Genomic DNA, 15,182 nt, shown 5'->3' on the forward strand with positions numbered 1-15,182 from the left:
AAGGCTTTTTTGGGCAAAAAAGCCACAAAAGAACTGCCAGCGTTTTAACTATATTCCCACTTCGGGAACATTGACAAAAGTTGGCCATCTTGTTATAATACAGCAGTGAATATGATCACAAGCATTATTTTTCACAGCCATGATAATAACAAGACCGCAGACTTTCCCCACTATGTTCCCGAAGTGGGAACATGGCCTGGTTTTTTGGCAGCTTTCCTGGCCTTTAACAGGGTTATCCAGTGCTACAAAAACATGGCCACTTTTCCCCCACTCTTGTCTACAGATTGGGTGGGGTTTCAAACTCAGTTCCATTGAAGTAAATGGAGCTTAATTGCAAACCACACCTGAATTGGAGGGGGAAAAGTGGCCATGTTTTTGTAGCGCTAATAGTATATATATTTTTTTTATATTTGGTATTTCGTCTCTTGCATTTTTTCACGCGATTCCAGGACTTTAAGGGTGCCTTCACACGTACCGTACCGCTGCGTTTTTAACGCTGCGTTTTTTACATGCGCGTTTTGATTTTCACATCGCACCAAAAACGCAGCTTTAAAGACGCACCGATAAAAACGCACCGATACGGTATGTGTGAAGCTACCCTAAAGAAGAATTGGTGGGAGGGGTGGAAATGCCAATATGCATAGACATGACCTTTTTTCTGGCCTTTTCTCTACCTAAAGTCGTCTACTGGAGGAAAAAGGACACTATTTCAAGGAAAAAAGAACACCCCAGGCAGAGTATGCTGTAGTTTTACAAAACTCTCAAGGAGTAAAAAAGTGCCAAAATGCACATAAAAAACGGCAAACACAAAAACACCATGTGGTTATGGTGCTTCATATTTTTCTATTGACACTTAGCTGTCTGAACAAACATCTGCCTGCATAGTTTTTGAGCCAAACAGGATGCGCCAATTTTTTTTTCCCCCACAAAAAAAAAACAAACAACAAACAAAAACACCTAACAGCATAAACAGCTAAGTAACAGTGTCAGCAGTTTGGAACGTGAATTGCAGCTGACAGATTCATTTAAACAAGAAACTCTGGCTTTCTGTGATACTCTCACCTCATTCTCTTAAAGCAGGGGTGGGGAACCTTTTCCATGTCGAGGGCCGGTCGGGCATTAATAAAATCATTCGAGGGCCGCATACCGTGCGCGGCAGTTAGTAGCGGGGGTTTGCAGCACCCAGGACAAGGCATAGTATTGTTCCCCTAGTGCCCCTGCTATTGTAGTTAACCCCCAGTGATGCCCCTTGTAGTCTAGTTAACCCCCAAGTCATGTCCCTGGTAGCCTAGTTAACCCCCATCAGGCATGTCCCTGGTAGCCTAGTTATTCCCCCCATCAGTCATGTCCCTGGTAGCCTAGTTGTCCCCCCCCCATCAGTCATGTCCCTGGTAGCCTAGTTATTCCCCCCCCATCAGTCATGTCCCTGGTAGCCTAGTTATTCCCCCCCCCATCAGTCATGTCCCTGGTAGCCTAGTTATTCCCCCCCCATCAGTCATGTCCCTGGTAGCCTAGTTATTCCCCCCCCCATCAGTCATGTCCCTGGTAGCCTAGTTATTCCCCCCCCATCAGTCATGTCCCTGGTAGCCTAGTTATTCCCCCCCCATCAGTCATGTCTCTGGTAGCCTAGTTGTCTCCCCCATCAGTCATGTCCCTGGTAGCCTAGTTATCCCCCCATCAGTCATGTCCCTGGTAGCCTAGTTGTCCCCCCCATCAGTCATGTCCCTGGTAGCCTAGTTGTCCCCCCCCCATCAGTCATGTCCCTGGTAGCCTAGTTGTCCCCCCCATCAGTCATGTCCCTGGTAGCCTAGTTGTCCCCCCCATCAGTCATGTCCCTGGTGGCCTAGTTGTCCCCCCCCCCCCCCATCAGTTATGTCCCTGGTAGCCTAGTTATTCCCCCCCCCATCAGTCATGTCTCTGGTAGCCTAGTTATTCCCCCCATCAGTCATGTCCCTGGTAGCCTAGTTGTCCCCCCATCAGTCATGTCCCTGGTAGCCTAGTTGTCCCCCCATCAGTCATGTCCCTGGTAGCCTAGTTGTCCCCCCCCCCCCCCATCAGTCATGTCCCTGGGATCCTAGTTAACCCCCAAATAAAAAAATAAACATCCCACTCACCTTACCTCCGCTCCCACGCAGTCCAGGTCCTCTTCTCTCCCAGGTCCTCTGTGCCGGTCTTCTCCTGCAGGCGGCGCGCGATGAAATGACGTCATCGCGCGCGGCCCGCAAGAGACTAAAGACACGCGCCGCTCTGCTGGGGAAGAAGCCGGCACAGACAGCATCCTCCGGTGTCCGCCAGCTGTCACAGACACCGGAGGATGCGGTGTATGCCGGCTTCTTCCCCAGCAGAGCGGCGTGCATCACAGGGGAGCTGCGGGCCGCATCGGGAGGTCTCAGGGGCCGGATGCGGCCCGCGGGCCGGAGGTTCCCCACCCCTGTCTTAAAGGGTACACATCTGAGAAGTGTATGAGAACATTTACAGCTAATAAATATCAAATTGCAATATTATTCCAGTAAGACACTTCTATACCATTAACTTAATGCTGATCCATTCTCCCCTAATTTTCAATTAGGCAATTCCGGCAGCAATGTGACAGAGGATGTGTGCTAGTGATGCGTAGATAAAAGGCATCACGTTCTATGCCAGTGCACTTGTATATCTGATCCCTGACAACAACGCAGCATTCCCAGAGTTTGATAATAAAACTTACGTTACACTTAAAGGGTATTCTGGTATCAGAAAATTGATGTACACCCAGTGATTTACATCTTTCTAATATACTGTGGTCACAAATTGTACTGGCTCCAGCATGTTTTTATTTGGTTTACCCCTGAAAGGAAGTTGTACAGTTCCTCCATCTGTAAGGTAGTTTTGTCTCCACCTCCCTTGCCCTAACCTCAGTTCCAAGACAACACATAATCTATTGTCTCAAGAGTCAGTATGGAAACTGTGACGCGGACAGAAAAATGCAGTGTGAGTTTGTACTTAGAGCATTTGCCCTGTATGAACAATTCCCAAATCATTAAAAGGGTTATCCAGTGCTACAAAAACATGGCCACTTTCTTTCAGAGACAACACGACTCTTGCCTCAGGTGCGGTTTGCAATTAAAGTAGCAGTTTTTTTTATTGTCCCCCCCCCGGTAGCGGCTGGCACGTATACTTACCAAAGCTGATCGGTGTCCCGCGGCACGGCTCCGTTCCGGTCCTGGGGTGCCGTTCAAATCGTTCGCGCGCTCACATCTGCCTCTTCAGTGGGTCCTCTTTGCCGGAAGTCACGCGCTTCCATAGAAAATGCATGGAAGCGAGTGACTTCTGGTCCCCCAGTGCCTGGCGGTTTCCTAGTCTAAAAGGGGACCTAGGATGTGATGTGATGTGGCAGGTCTACTCATCCTGTCAGTGGCTGTAGTGGTGTCTTGCCTCTGCTATTGACCAGTTGAGTGGGCCTGACACATCACATCCCAGGTTCCCTGTCAGACCATGAAGCGGCCGTACACGAGGGAACCAATGCGGTGGTATGCATGCACCAGCGCTGAAGTGTCGCTGCCTGGAATTCTTCTTTAAAAGTGGTACTCCAAAGTGTAATGATTTTTGTGTTTTTCAAATAAATTGTTTTAATAAAGTTATATTTGTAATCTAACAATTAAAATATACGTACACTTTTGCTGCTTATACATCAATTAACCTTAAAGGGGTTATCCAGCGCTATAAAAACCATGGGCACTTTTCCCCCTACTGTTGTCTCCAGTTCAGGTGTGGTTTGCAATTAAGCTCCATTTACTTCAATGGAACAGAGTTTCAAAACCCCACCCAAACTGGAGACAACAGTAGGGGGAAAGTGGCCATGTTTTTGTAGCGCTGGCTAACCCCTTTAAATGGCAGTAGTAAGGGGCGACACACCTTGGTGTGCAGAGGCTGCTTCCACTGGGGTAACAAATACTAATAGCATACTGTACACAGGTGGGGTGGGTATACTGCTCTACATTAATCGCGCTGTGGCGCAGTGCTAGATAAGGGCAGGGGACCAGAAACATCAGGGCTAAGTAGACACTAAAACCTAATTGATGTATAAACAAAGAGGATATACGTTTATTTTAAATGGGTTATTGTTTTCAAATCAACTGGTGTCAAAAAGTTATATAGACTTGTAATTTACTTCTATTTAAAAATCTCAAGTCTTCCCATACTTACCAGCTGCTGTATGTCCTGCAGAAAATGTTGTTCTCTTTTCAGTCTCTTTTTGCCACCCCTGTCTGAGACAGAAACTGTCCATAGTAGCAGCAAATTCCCAAAGAAAACCTCTCCTGCTCTGGACAGTTCCTGTCTCGGAGATGTCAGCAGAGTGACTGAAAATAATACGCGTGTTCATGCAGGACATACAGACACGTATGGGAATATTAGAGATTTTTAAACATAAGAAAATTACAAATCTATACATCTATATATTAAAAAAAAAAAGAAAAAAATTGTTATATATATATATATATACACATATACACACATACATATATATATACATACACACACACACACACACATAATATATATATATATGCACTCTCCGGAGTACCCCTTTAATCTTTCAAAACCGTTTGTGCCTTGTGGTCACACTGCACCAAAGTTCAGCAGCATGCACTGTATTTCTTCATAGATGTAGGCGCTGTGGTAACAAGCCGAAGTTCACAAGGAAGGGGTGGATTGTAGCCTTTACCACTAAAGATACTGAAGCAGGAAAGGGTATGTTCACACATAGAAATTTTCGTTACTGTTCGTTACTGTTACTGCACTTTTTTTTTGTACAACAATTTTACCGACATTTTATAGATTTTCACACCAGAGTTAACATTAAAAAACTGTAACGACATACAGTAGTGTGCAAAATCCATGATGCCGCTGCACATACAACACGCATACATTTCGCCGCTGGTATGTAAGCAATGAAGCTTTGAACTGGACAGAACGAATTGTTTGTGTTACCGTAGCTGTAACAATTTTAGGATTAGGAAAGGTAATCATTTATATTGTTCCGGGTGATTTTACACCTCCCAGTTACATCATGGGTGAACTGTACGACATCTGCAATTGGTGCAGATTGTTGGTAACTGGTTCACAGTGATCTCCTCAAGTTACCATAAATGTCTGAGGATTCGTTGCAACTTAATTTGAAGTTCAGCAAGATTACAGAAAATAAACTGCTATTACATGGAGTTTCTGGTTGTGGTGAACAGATTAGTCCTATTCAATGGGGTTAAACAGTGCCCACCGCTTTCCCGAGATATATGATCAGAATAGGTGACGTGACTTATTCTGGCACATTTGAATTGCACAGGTAAAAATAAAATACCAACTCAAAGTATAAACTGTAGTGTGAATTTCCATTGAAAGCTATGGGGAGAGCAGTGCATGACACATTCCAAAATGTACCAAAATGCTGAGTGGGTACATAGCCTGCGTTTCACTGGTGGAGCAGATTTGTGGTGATCAGAAGCAATTTTATTTTGTGTTATAGATTCAATTGTGATAGGCCAACTGTATATTGAATTACACTGCAGCGTGACTGTCTGCAACAGAATTACACAAGACAAGGGTTGCATTCAATGATGACATAGTAAGGTTCACCACACACAACTTTAAAGCTGGGGCTACAAGGCGATTTTCAGTTACATGACCAGGAACCCCCCGCATCACACTGCCTGTCACATGACTCCATCACACAAGAGAATGGTGTTGGGTTGTGACTAACAAGCAACCCCACATGGGGAAAGAGCATCATCAGTAACCAGGAAGTAGCTGAAGCACTGGTGCAGCAGCCTGGAGGCATAGGAGCAGGGGAGTATAACGGTGTGTTCACATGTACAGGATCTGCAGCAGATTTGAAGCTGCAGATTCAAAGCAAATTAATTCTGGGCCATCAAATCTGCTGTGGATCTGCTACAGATTTGCTGCAGATTCAAATCTGCACCATCAGATTTTCTGCAGATCCTGTATGTGTGAACGCACCCTAAGGAGGTTTTTTTGTTTGTTTGGTTGCTTTTTTACACCTCACAATTTTGATGCCTTTTAAGGCATCATCCATGATTAAAAATACATAACTGAAAGTTAGATCAGCTGAACCTATTCCTCTAATATCTTAGTGAAGCAAAGGATTAAAGGGGTTATCCAGTGCTACAAAAACATGGCCACTTTTCCCCCTACTCTTGTCTCCAGTTCAGGTGTGGTTTGCAATTAAAGGGGTTATCCAGCGCTACAAAAACATGGCCACTTTCCCCCTACTGTTGTCTCCAGTTTGGGTGGGGTTTTGAAACTCAGTTCCATTGAAGTAAATGGAGCTTAATTGCAAACCGCACCTGAACTGGAGACAACAGTAGGGGGAAAAGTGGCCATGTTTTTGTAGCGCTGGATAACCCCTTTAAGCTTCATTTACTTCAATGGAACTGAGTTTCAAAACCCCACCCAAACTGGAGACAAGAAAGGGGGAGAAGTGGCCATGTTTTTGTGGTGCTAGTGCTGGAAAACCCCTTTAAAGGAGTTATCCAGCTCTACAAAAACATGGCCACTTTCTTTCAGAGACAGCATGACTTTAGTCTCCAGTTCAGGTGTGGTTTGCAAATAAAGGGGTACTCCGGGCCGGGGGGTATTTTTGAGGATCCCTGGGGAGGGGGTGAAAATAGAAGCCGGTGGGCCCTTACCTCTTCCGTTCCAGCGCCGGTGCCCGGATCACACCGCCCAAGGCAGCTCTGCCATTCAGCGGCCGAGGCAGGACTCCACTACGGCTGCTGATTGGCAGAGCTGCCTTGAGAAATCACGTCTCATGCGGCAGCTCTGACCAGGAAGTGGCCGCGGGACGGGCACCAGCGCTGGAGCAGGAGAGGTAAGTGACCTCCGGCTTTAATTTCCACCTACTCCCCGGTGATCCTCAAAAATACCCCCTGGCCCAGAGTACCCCTTTAAGCTCCATTTACTTCAATAGAAGTGAGCCAAAAAACCCTTTAAAACTGGAGACAAGAGTGGTGCTGTCTCTGGAAGAAAGTGGCAATGTTTTTCTAATGCTGGATAACCCCTTTAAGCCTACTAAAATCCTCCATATCTATTAGACAGTCAGTGGAAAAAGCAGAATCTTGTCACGTTTCTTGACATTTATCTATTGTATACGTCCAGCTTAGCATTTCATCAGCAAAATTCCATTGGACAGAAGAAGCCTATGGCCAATCTCCTCTTTCAAAGCAGATATGTGGCACTTCAAGATAGCACTGAAACATGGACACTTGTTTGTCATGATGTACATAAAATAGAAAAGTCATATGAAGCGCTTTTGATTTAAAGTGACTCTGTAACCACAATCTGACCCCCCAAACCACTTGTACCATCGGATAGCTGCTTTTAATCCAAGATCTGTCCTGGGGTCCGTTCGACAGCTGAGGCAGTTATTGTCCTAAAAAACAACTTTTAAACTTGCAGCCCATGCCAAACGGGAGTATCTGTGCCCTAACTTTGCACCACCCCTCCGTCCTTCCTCCCCACCCTCGTCATCATTAGAAATGCCACTGGAACATTTTCTCCATGCTGAACATGTGCTTAACGATCCAGCCCATGTGTCGAGCTGACACAGCGGATGAATAGAAGACAATCTGCCTGGAGCATTCCTAATGATAAGGAGGGTGGGGAGGAGAGACAGAGAGGGTGTGCAAGCCTAATGCATACGCAATGTAAGCCCCGACCGTTGGGCACGGGGCTGCCAGTTTAAAAGTTGTTTTTTAGGACAATAAGTGCATCACCTGCCAAATGGACCCTAGGACAGATCTTGGAGTAAAAGCAGCTATCTGATGGTACAAGTGGTTTGGGGGGGTCAGATTATGGGTACGGTGTCACTCAAACAGTGTCAGTGTCACGCAAACGTACAACTAGGCACATCCCTTTATGTTTTTCACATGAACAGACCAATGCAGCTCAAAAAATACTAATCAAATACTATAGTGCAAATGAAGGCTAAAAGGATGTCAACCTTTTATGTTTACGAATGTGCGAATCTATAAAGATTACACATAGACATTGTCAGAAACACTCAGTTTGGAATAGACCATTGGACCATACATACAGCCACGGCGCAGGACTCACAAAATAACTGCAAGGACCTCACAGGTGTCCATCTTGGGCGTTTATTCACACTAGGCTTAAAAATGAGCGACGTGTTTCGGTGTCGGACTGACCCCTTTATCAAGCTCCTCCTCACTGTTAAACACGGTGTTTAGCAGTGAGGAGGCGCTTGATAAAGGTGTCGGTTATTTTGTGAGTCCTGCGCCGTGGCTGTATGTATGGTCCAATGGTCTATTCCAAACTGCATTTTCGTGCTGTGGCATCAGGACGGGTGCCGGGAGCAGAGAACCAGAGGCCAGGCAGCGGACTAACCCAACAAAAACGCCTACTAGTATTGTGCCTATGATTTGCACAACACCACCAGGTTAGTTTGGTCATCTTACAAGTAATTTTCCTACTGTTATTGTTTATGCTACACTATATTAGCGCCCCTCTTTGTCCATATATGTTGTTCATCTGCCTTGCAGAAACACTCAGTGGCATCTGTCATACATAGGGTCCAAATGGTTAAAATAAATTAATTAAAAAAATTAACTGTATACCAATACTGCTCTATGGCTGTGCACAGAGGTCTGCACTAGAGATAAGCGAACAGCATTTTATTACCGGAGGCTGAAGTTAGACGCTCACAGGGCGAGTTCACACAGAGTGTCATACTGACAGTCTATGGGAGGCTTGCCCGCCTTCTCTCTCCGCACGGAAGAATTGACATGTCAATTCTTCCGAGCGAAGAGAAGAGGCGCGCAAGCCTCCCATAAACTGCCAGTAAGACACGGAGGCTGGGAGGATTTTGCTGCGCAGAATTCCGCCCGTTTTACTCTGTGAAAACTCAAACTCAGAAAGCCCTGGAATACATGTATACCGCTTATGACTGTATCCATGTTGGGATTGAACAAACCTGAGTGTGTTCAAGGTTCGCCCATTCGCACTATATCCTTTATCATATACAGTGGTGCCTTGGATTATGAGCATAATTTGTTCCATGACTGTGCTTGTAACCCAAATCCACTCCTAAACCAAAGCAAATTTTCCCATAAGAAATCACTGAAATGCAGACAATTGGTTTCACATCACAAAAATCACAGAGCTGTGCAGGAGGACAGTGACAGAGACTTTTCTATACAGTGTGAGTGCAGGCACATTATAGCAGGGGTGGAGAGGATAGGATACACAAGGACTGACAGAGACTGCAGGGAGCATGTAGGAATGAGCAGGGCAGATGTGGGCACTGTACAGCAGCACTGTCTGTCCAGGGAGAGAGGGGTTACAGCTATGGCGAGATTACCTCCACCGTCCTGTCCCCTGATGAAAGCCCCAGCCTGTAGTGGATCTGCTATAATTTGGAAGGTGAAGGAGACTTCCTGGGTCAGAGTACAGTGCTGTAGACACCCCCCCCCCCCCCAATGCAGACCATGCCCAACTCCCCAACTCCCCGTCCCACCCAGTACAGGGAGCTCTTAAACCAAAGCAATGCTCTTAAACCAAGTTACAATTTAGAAAAACTGTGAGCTCTTCTTGTAAAATGCTCTAAAACCAAAGTACCACTGTAATTAGAAAATAAGACAGAAACCATCCTAACCAAAGACAAAAATATACTTTTTTTTCCCCTGTCAGGGGTCTGTAGATATGTTTCTGCTTTTCTCTCAGTGGCCTCAAACTATGAAATGCAAAAAAAAAGGGAAATGCAAAAAATTGGGGGATGGCTTTTTTTGGTTCAAAAATGCTACAGCATGATGGTAGCTGAGAGTAAATAGGGAAATATGCAACCCTATACCCACATGGTATTTTTGTGTCTGCTTGGAGGGGTTCAGCACATTTAGGCCTCTTTTTCTGAAATGGCAGCATGCCCTGCATTTTTTTTTTCTTCCCATAGACCTCTATAGGCGAGGAAAAAAGAAATATGCCTTCGAGTGAACACTAACAAAATGCAGGCGACAAAATGTCAAATAAAAAATGCCTATACTATTACATACTAAATTGAAAAAACGCTACAAAAAATATATATATTTTTTCCAACTCATGCAAAATTTTGTTAGGAGTGTATGCTCACTATCCTAGAGGGATTACCTGTAACCAAGCCTGAATGTTCAATTGAATCCTCCTATAAGTTTTCACAGCCATTTCTATTAATGTCAAGTCAAAATTAACCAGACTCAAGCCCTCTAAAACGCAGACAGCTGATCCTGACATACCACTACTACATCCACCTATATAGGCCGCCCACCGTTTGGCTGCTTACTTATTTACAGAAAAAAAAGTATCTCCATTGATTTCAATTTCAACAAAGACAAAAATCATCTGAGGAATTGGAGAAAGGCCATCAGAGGAGAAACATCAATGAGACATGGCAAGTGAGCCACATCATCTATTCTAATACAATCTGGCATTAATCAGCTTCCCGGCCTTGTTTTCTGCAAGCTAGCCCCATTCAGCCATCCCCTGCCAATGTCACAACATCTTCACTAAGGCTTAAGACAGCAACAAAAGCAAGACATGGACCAGGCCAAGTGGGACTTCCACAATCTGCTACATGGATTACACACTGATCACAGTCCTACACATGCTGGAAAAGAAGGGGACATTTGTTAACTATTGGAGCGGTCACTAAGAAGAAGCAGGAACCAGCATTCTTTCCAAGGCACTGCTCATCTCCCTTCCCTCTGCAGGCCACAAAGGGGAGGAGATGCTCAGTAACCTCTTTCCGCTCACAATTTAGGTGGGGCTCAGTTCTCGCACACTATTTCATATGTCCATACAAGAGAAAGGATATTGCATTAACTATTGAGCCACCCTGTAGCTGATCTCCTATCGCAGAGCAGGTCATCTGGTATGTTTGGCTAGGCTGTAATGACATCTGGGTACCTAACCTCAGCTGCCCTGCAGTCGTGTGTGGTGTCTGCCCACCTGGGCACTGTAGTAGAGTGGTTATATACAATAAGTGTCAAGCAGTTACTGCATAGGCTAAGCATTGCCCAGGGTGCAGCAGACAACATGGTACAATACAGGAACTTTAAGAGGGGAGTCAGTGACAGAAGCTGCCACCTGCCTTACTGGTGCCCATCTAAGTAATCAGTTCCCTTAAAGGGGTAGTCCATCTTATAACAAGAGTGCATATCACTGGGATCTGCTTGTAGAGTACTTCAACATCAGTGGGGGGCCATCATCTATAACCTCCACAATCCTATAAATAAAGGAAGCGCAGTGGGGGAGTAAGGTCTATTTCCCTGCACACAGGCATCTGGCAGCCCACCATGCAGGGGTCCTGCAGCACAGCTACATGCTAGCAGGGAGGCCAGGGCATGGGCTGCAGCGGGGATTCCTTCTCAGGACCATTTGGGGGTGTCAGACCCCCCTGATCATACAGAGCCATGATGTCCTAGCAATATGCCATGACTTTATGGGAATTCCCTCTTATAGGCAGGGAGCCTGCCAATCCCAGCAGCCAGCTATATCAGCCAGGAGAGCAGGCAGGACAGCTGGCATCATGTGTGCACATAGGAAGGAGTGCCATGACAAACATTACAAGTATGCAGCAGACTATGGCAAGCATTGCCTGCGCTTCCAGGAGTGGCCAGCCCTGCCACATCTGCTGTCACGTCTTCTTACACGCCAGGCTATTGTCCGCCCTCCCAGATGCGCTGCCCACACCCGCTGCTCACAAAGAGTTGCCCTTTAAGTGCCGGATCCGGGCGTCCCAGCAGTATTCCGCAGCCAGCCTCAGTAGTACAGCACCTGGGCCCAGCCCTCACTCCGCTACCCTATCCCGGAGCCCAGCAGGGCGGCCCGTCCATCCCTGGCACATGTGGCACCCACGTCCGATCCACTCACCCTGCTGTCCTCCCTCTCCTGGATGGGCCCGGGCGCTGCCTGGGATCCCCGCCGCCGCCTCCCGCTTGTCCTCCTCCGCTCGGGACACACAGCGCCACCAACCCAGCCTGGGTGAGGCTCCCAGCTCTCCCCCTTCTCGTGACGTCACCGCGCCAGTCTCCCTCAGCCCGTGCGCGCTCCCGACGTTCAGCCTGTGAGAGGTGACTGCGCGCGCCCATGGCGCTCGTCTCCGAGGAGGCAGAGTGCGGCGCGTGCACCAGACCTACTAGTGTTACACCCGTTCATTACAAGGGGTGGGGCAAGTTGCAGCTATTATTCTATTCATGGTAGCGGCACAGTGAAAGCTGGCGTGTGACATCAAATAAGAATACATTGCTAGTGCTAAGTGTATGCACTCCCTCCTATTCATTCATTCAGCGTAGTCTGTTCAAGTGAGTGTGAATATGACTACAGGTCACACTGTAGTGCAAGCTAAAGCTTTATGAAGAGATACTAGTGCAACTCTCCCTTTCACTAGAACTAGGGCATGCTGGGAGTTTTGGAACATCTAGGGAGGCACAGATGGAAGGCCACTGCACTAAAGGGATTGAAGCCCAATGAGTTCTCATAGAATTACCCAGGCCTTACTTTAGGGCCCTATTCCACGGGACGATTATCATTCAGATTATCGTTAAGTCGTTCAAATCTAAGCGATAATGGTTCGGTTGACTAGCAGTTAACGATTAACCCCTTAAGGTCAAAGCCTATTTTCGTTTTTGCGCTTTTGCTTATTCCATTTTAAGTTTAAAAGTCCATAGCGCTTGCATTTTTTCACCGAGAGACGTATATGAGCGCTTATTTTTTGCGAAACCAATTGTACTTTGCAATGACAGGCATTATTTTTCCATAACATATGCTGCGAAACCGGAAAAAAATCATTTGCGCTGTCAAATTGAAAAAAAAACCGAAATTGTTTTGATTTCGGGGAGTTTTGCATTTACGCCGTCCGTCCTATGGTAAAACTGACTTGTTATGCATGTTCCTCAAGTCGTTACGACTACTATGATATATAACATGTATAACTTATATTGTATCGGATGGCCTGTAAAAAATTCAAACCATTGTTAACAAATATACGTTCCTTAAAATCGCTCCATTCCCAGGCTTATAGCGCTTTTATCCTTTGGTCTATGGGGCTGTGTGAGGTGTCAGTTTTTGCGCCATGATGTGTTCTTTCTATCGGTACCTTGATTGCGCATATACAACTTTTTGATAGTTTTTTAGTACATTTTTTCTGGATTTGATGCGACCAAAAATGCGCAATTTTGCACTTTGGAATTTTTTTGCGCTGACGCCGTTTACCGTGCGAGATCAGGAATGTGATTAATTAATAGTTCGGGCGATTACGCGCGCGGCGATACTAAATATGTTTATTTATTTATTTATTAATTTATATTTATAAAATGGGAAAAGGGGGGTGATTTGGACTTTTATTAGGGGAGGGGATTTTTTATTAATAAAAACACTTTTTTACTTTTTTTTTTACTGTAACTAGAAGTCCCCCTGGGGGACTTGTATATAGACAGCACTGATCTCTCATAGAGATCAATGCTGTGTATATACACAGCAAAGATCGATTAGATCGGTCATAGATTACTATGGCCTGCTGCAGGCCATAGCAATCTATTGCCGAGCCGGGATCAGCGTCATTCCGACGATGAGGCCCGGCACGGGCAGAAGAACGGATCTCCCCCCCCCCCGCGATCGCATCGCGGGGGGGAGATCCGTCCCACTAGACACCAGGGACGTGCGGCGCAGTGCCTCTAAGTGCAGCTGTCAGGTTTGACAGCTGCACTTAGAGACTTAATTAGCCGGCGCGGCAACGGGACCCGCGCCGGCTAATAGAGGCACTGCGGGACCCCGCTCTGAACACCCCGAGCGGCACCATGACGTATCCGATACGTCATGGGTCGCTAAGGGGTTAAAGACCGAACGAGAAATTGTTGATCATTTCATAAGACCTGGACCTATTTTTATCGTTGCTCATTTGCAAATCGTTCACACTGAATAAGACGTTGTTCGGTCGTTCGCAGTAGTGACGAACGCAATAGCGACGACAAGACGACCGCAAGAACGATCATAAGTAACGATTATCGTTCCATGTACATGGGTGAACGATTTCAGGTCTCTCACAATAGCGGTCATTTGGATCATTTATTGTTAAAGGGGTATTCCCCCCCAAATTATTTTTGCATTAATACATTGCCCACCCATAGCTTTCCATCTTTCCAGTATCAATTTATTATGGATTCTGCACAGTTTTGCTGTTATCTAGGTGCATTTACCCCCACCAAATGCATAAAGTCATCAGCTCTCACACACACACACACACGCTCCCTGCTCCTGGCCCGCACCCTCCGAGACAGCATCACGTGTCCTTCTTCTCTTCAATGGGAGAGGGAGGACAGTGAGACGCTGACAGCTGCAGCTGATCAGTCTTCCTATCTAACAGCAGAGTGTAACCCCATTCCCCCCTCCCCACCCCCTTGCCCTGGAGCTCATTCACACCGCACCCTGTATGCCCCCCATCGGGAGCTTCTGTGAGTGCAGCATATCACCCCCCGCGATCTCCCGGTGGCCGCCGCCCACGGCCTCCCCATCCACCCTGTAGTACAGCCAGACCGGCGCTCATCCGGTGAATGCAGGCCCCGCCGGCACCCCCCCATCCATCCCATAGTACAGCCAGACCGGAGCTCACCCGGTGAATGCAGGCCCCGACCGCCTGCCCGCCCGCGCCCCCCACCCAATCCCCCCTCAGTACAGCTGGCCCGGAGGGGAACCTGGTGAGTGCAGGTCCCGCAATCTCCCGTCCGTAATCTCTCAGCCCGCCAACAGGCCCCCCATCCTCCCCTCAATAAAGCCGTAGCGGAGCTCACCCGGTGAGTGCAGGCAATGTCCGCCCACGATCACCCGGTGGCCCCCCTCAGTACAGCCGGCCTGGATGTCACAGGCCCCCGCAATCTCCCGCCCACAATCTCCCGGTGGCCACAGGGCCCCCATCCCTTCTCAGTACACCCGGCGGCCACCCGACATCCGCACAATGACCCTCCCAATCTTACCAGGGCCCACAGCGCTCCTGTGAGTGCAGCCCGCAAGTTCCACCCCCCCTGCAAACTCACCTGAGGCTGCCCTAAGCCCCCCACAGCCACACAGACCCCTGGACAGTTTCCCACCAGCTCAGCTTTGCTACATCATGACCACCAGCTCAGCTCTGCTACGCTATGCCA

At 47.1% G+C, this 15,182-nt stretch overlaps 1 protein-coding gene across 1 annotated transcript in view; it reads right to left on the reverse strand.

The window, feature by feature from the left end:
• RAP1B (RAP1B, member of RAS oncogene family) overlaps positions 1-12,078 on the reverse strand; it is a 50,546-nt gene extending 38,468 nt beyond the window's left edge. The window contains exon 1 of the mRNA XM_069974922.1: positions 11,917-12,078. The gene's annotated coding sequence lies outside the window, so the exon portion shown is untranslated. The remainder of the gene's footprint in view (positions 1-11,916) is intronic.
• Between the last annotated feature and the right edge of the window lie 3,104 nt (positions 12,079-15,182).

Source organism: Dendropsophus ebraccatus, chromosome 1 (genome assembly GCF_027789765.1).
Source record: "Dendropsophus ebraccatus isolate aDenEbr1 chromosome 1, aDenEbr1.pat, whole genome shotgun sequence".
Classification (NCBI taxonomy): Eukaryota; Metazoa; Chordata; class Amphibia; order Anura; family Hylidae; genus Dendropsophus; species Dendropsophus ebraccatus.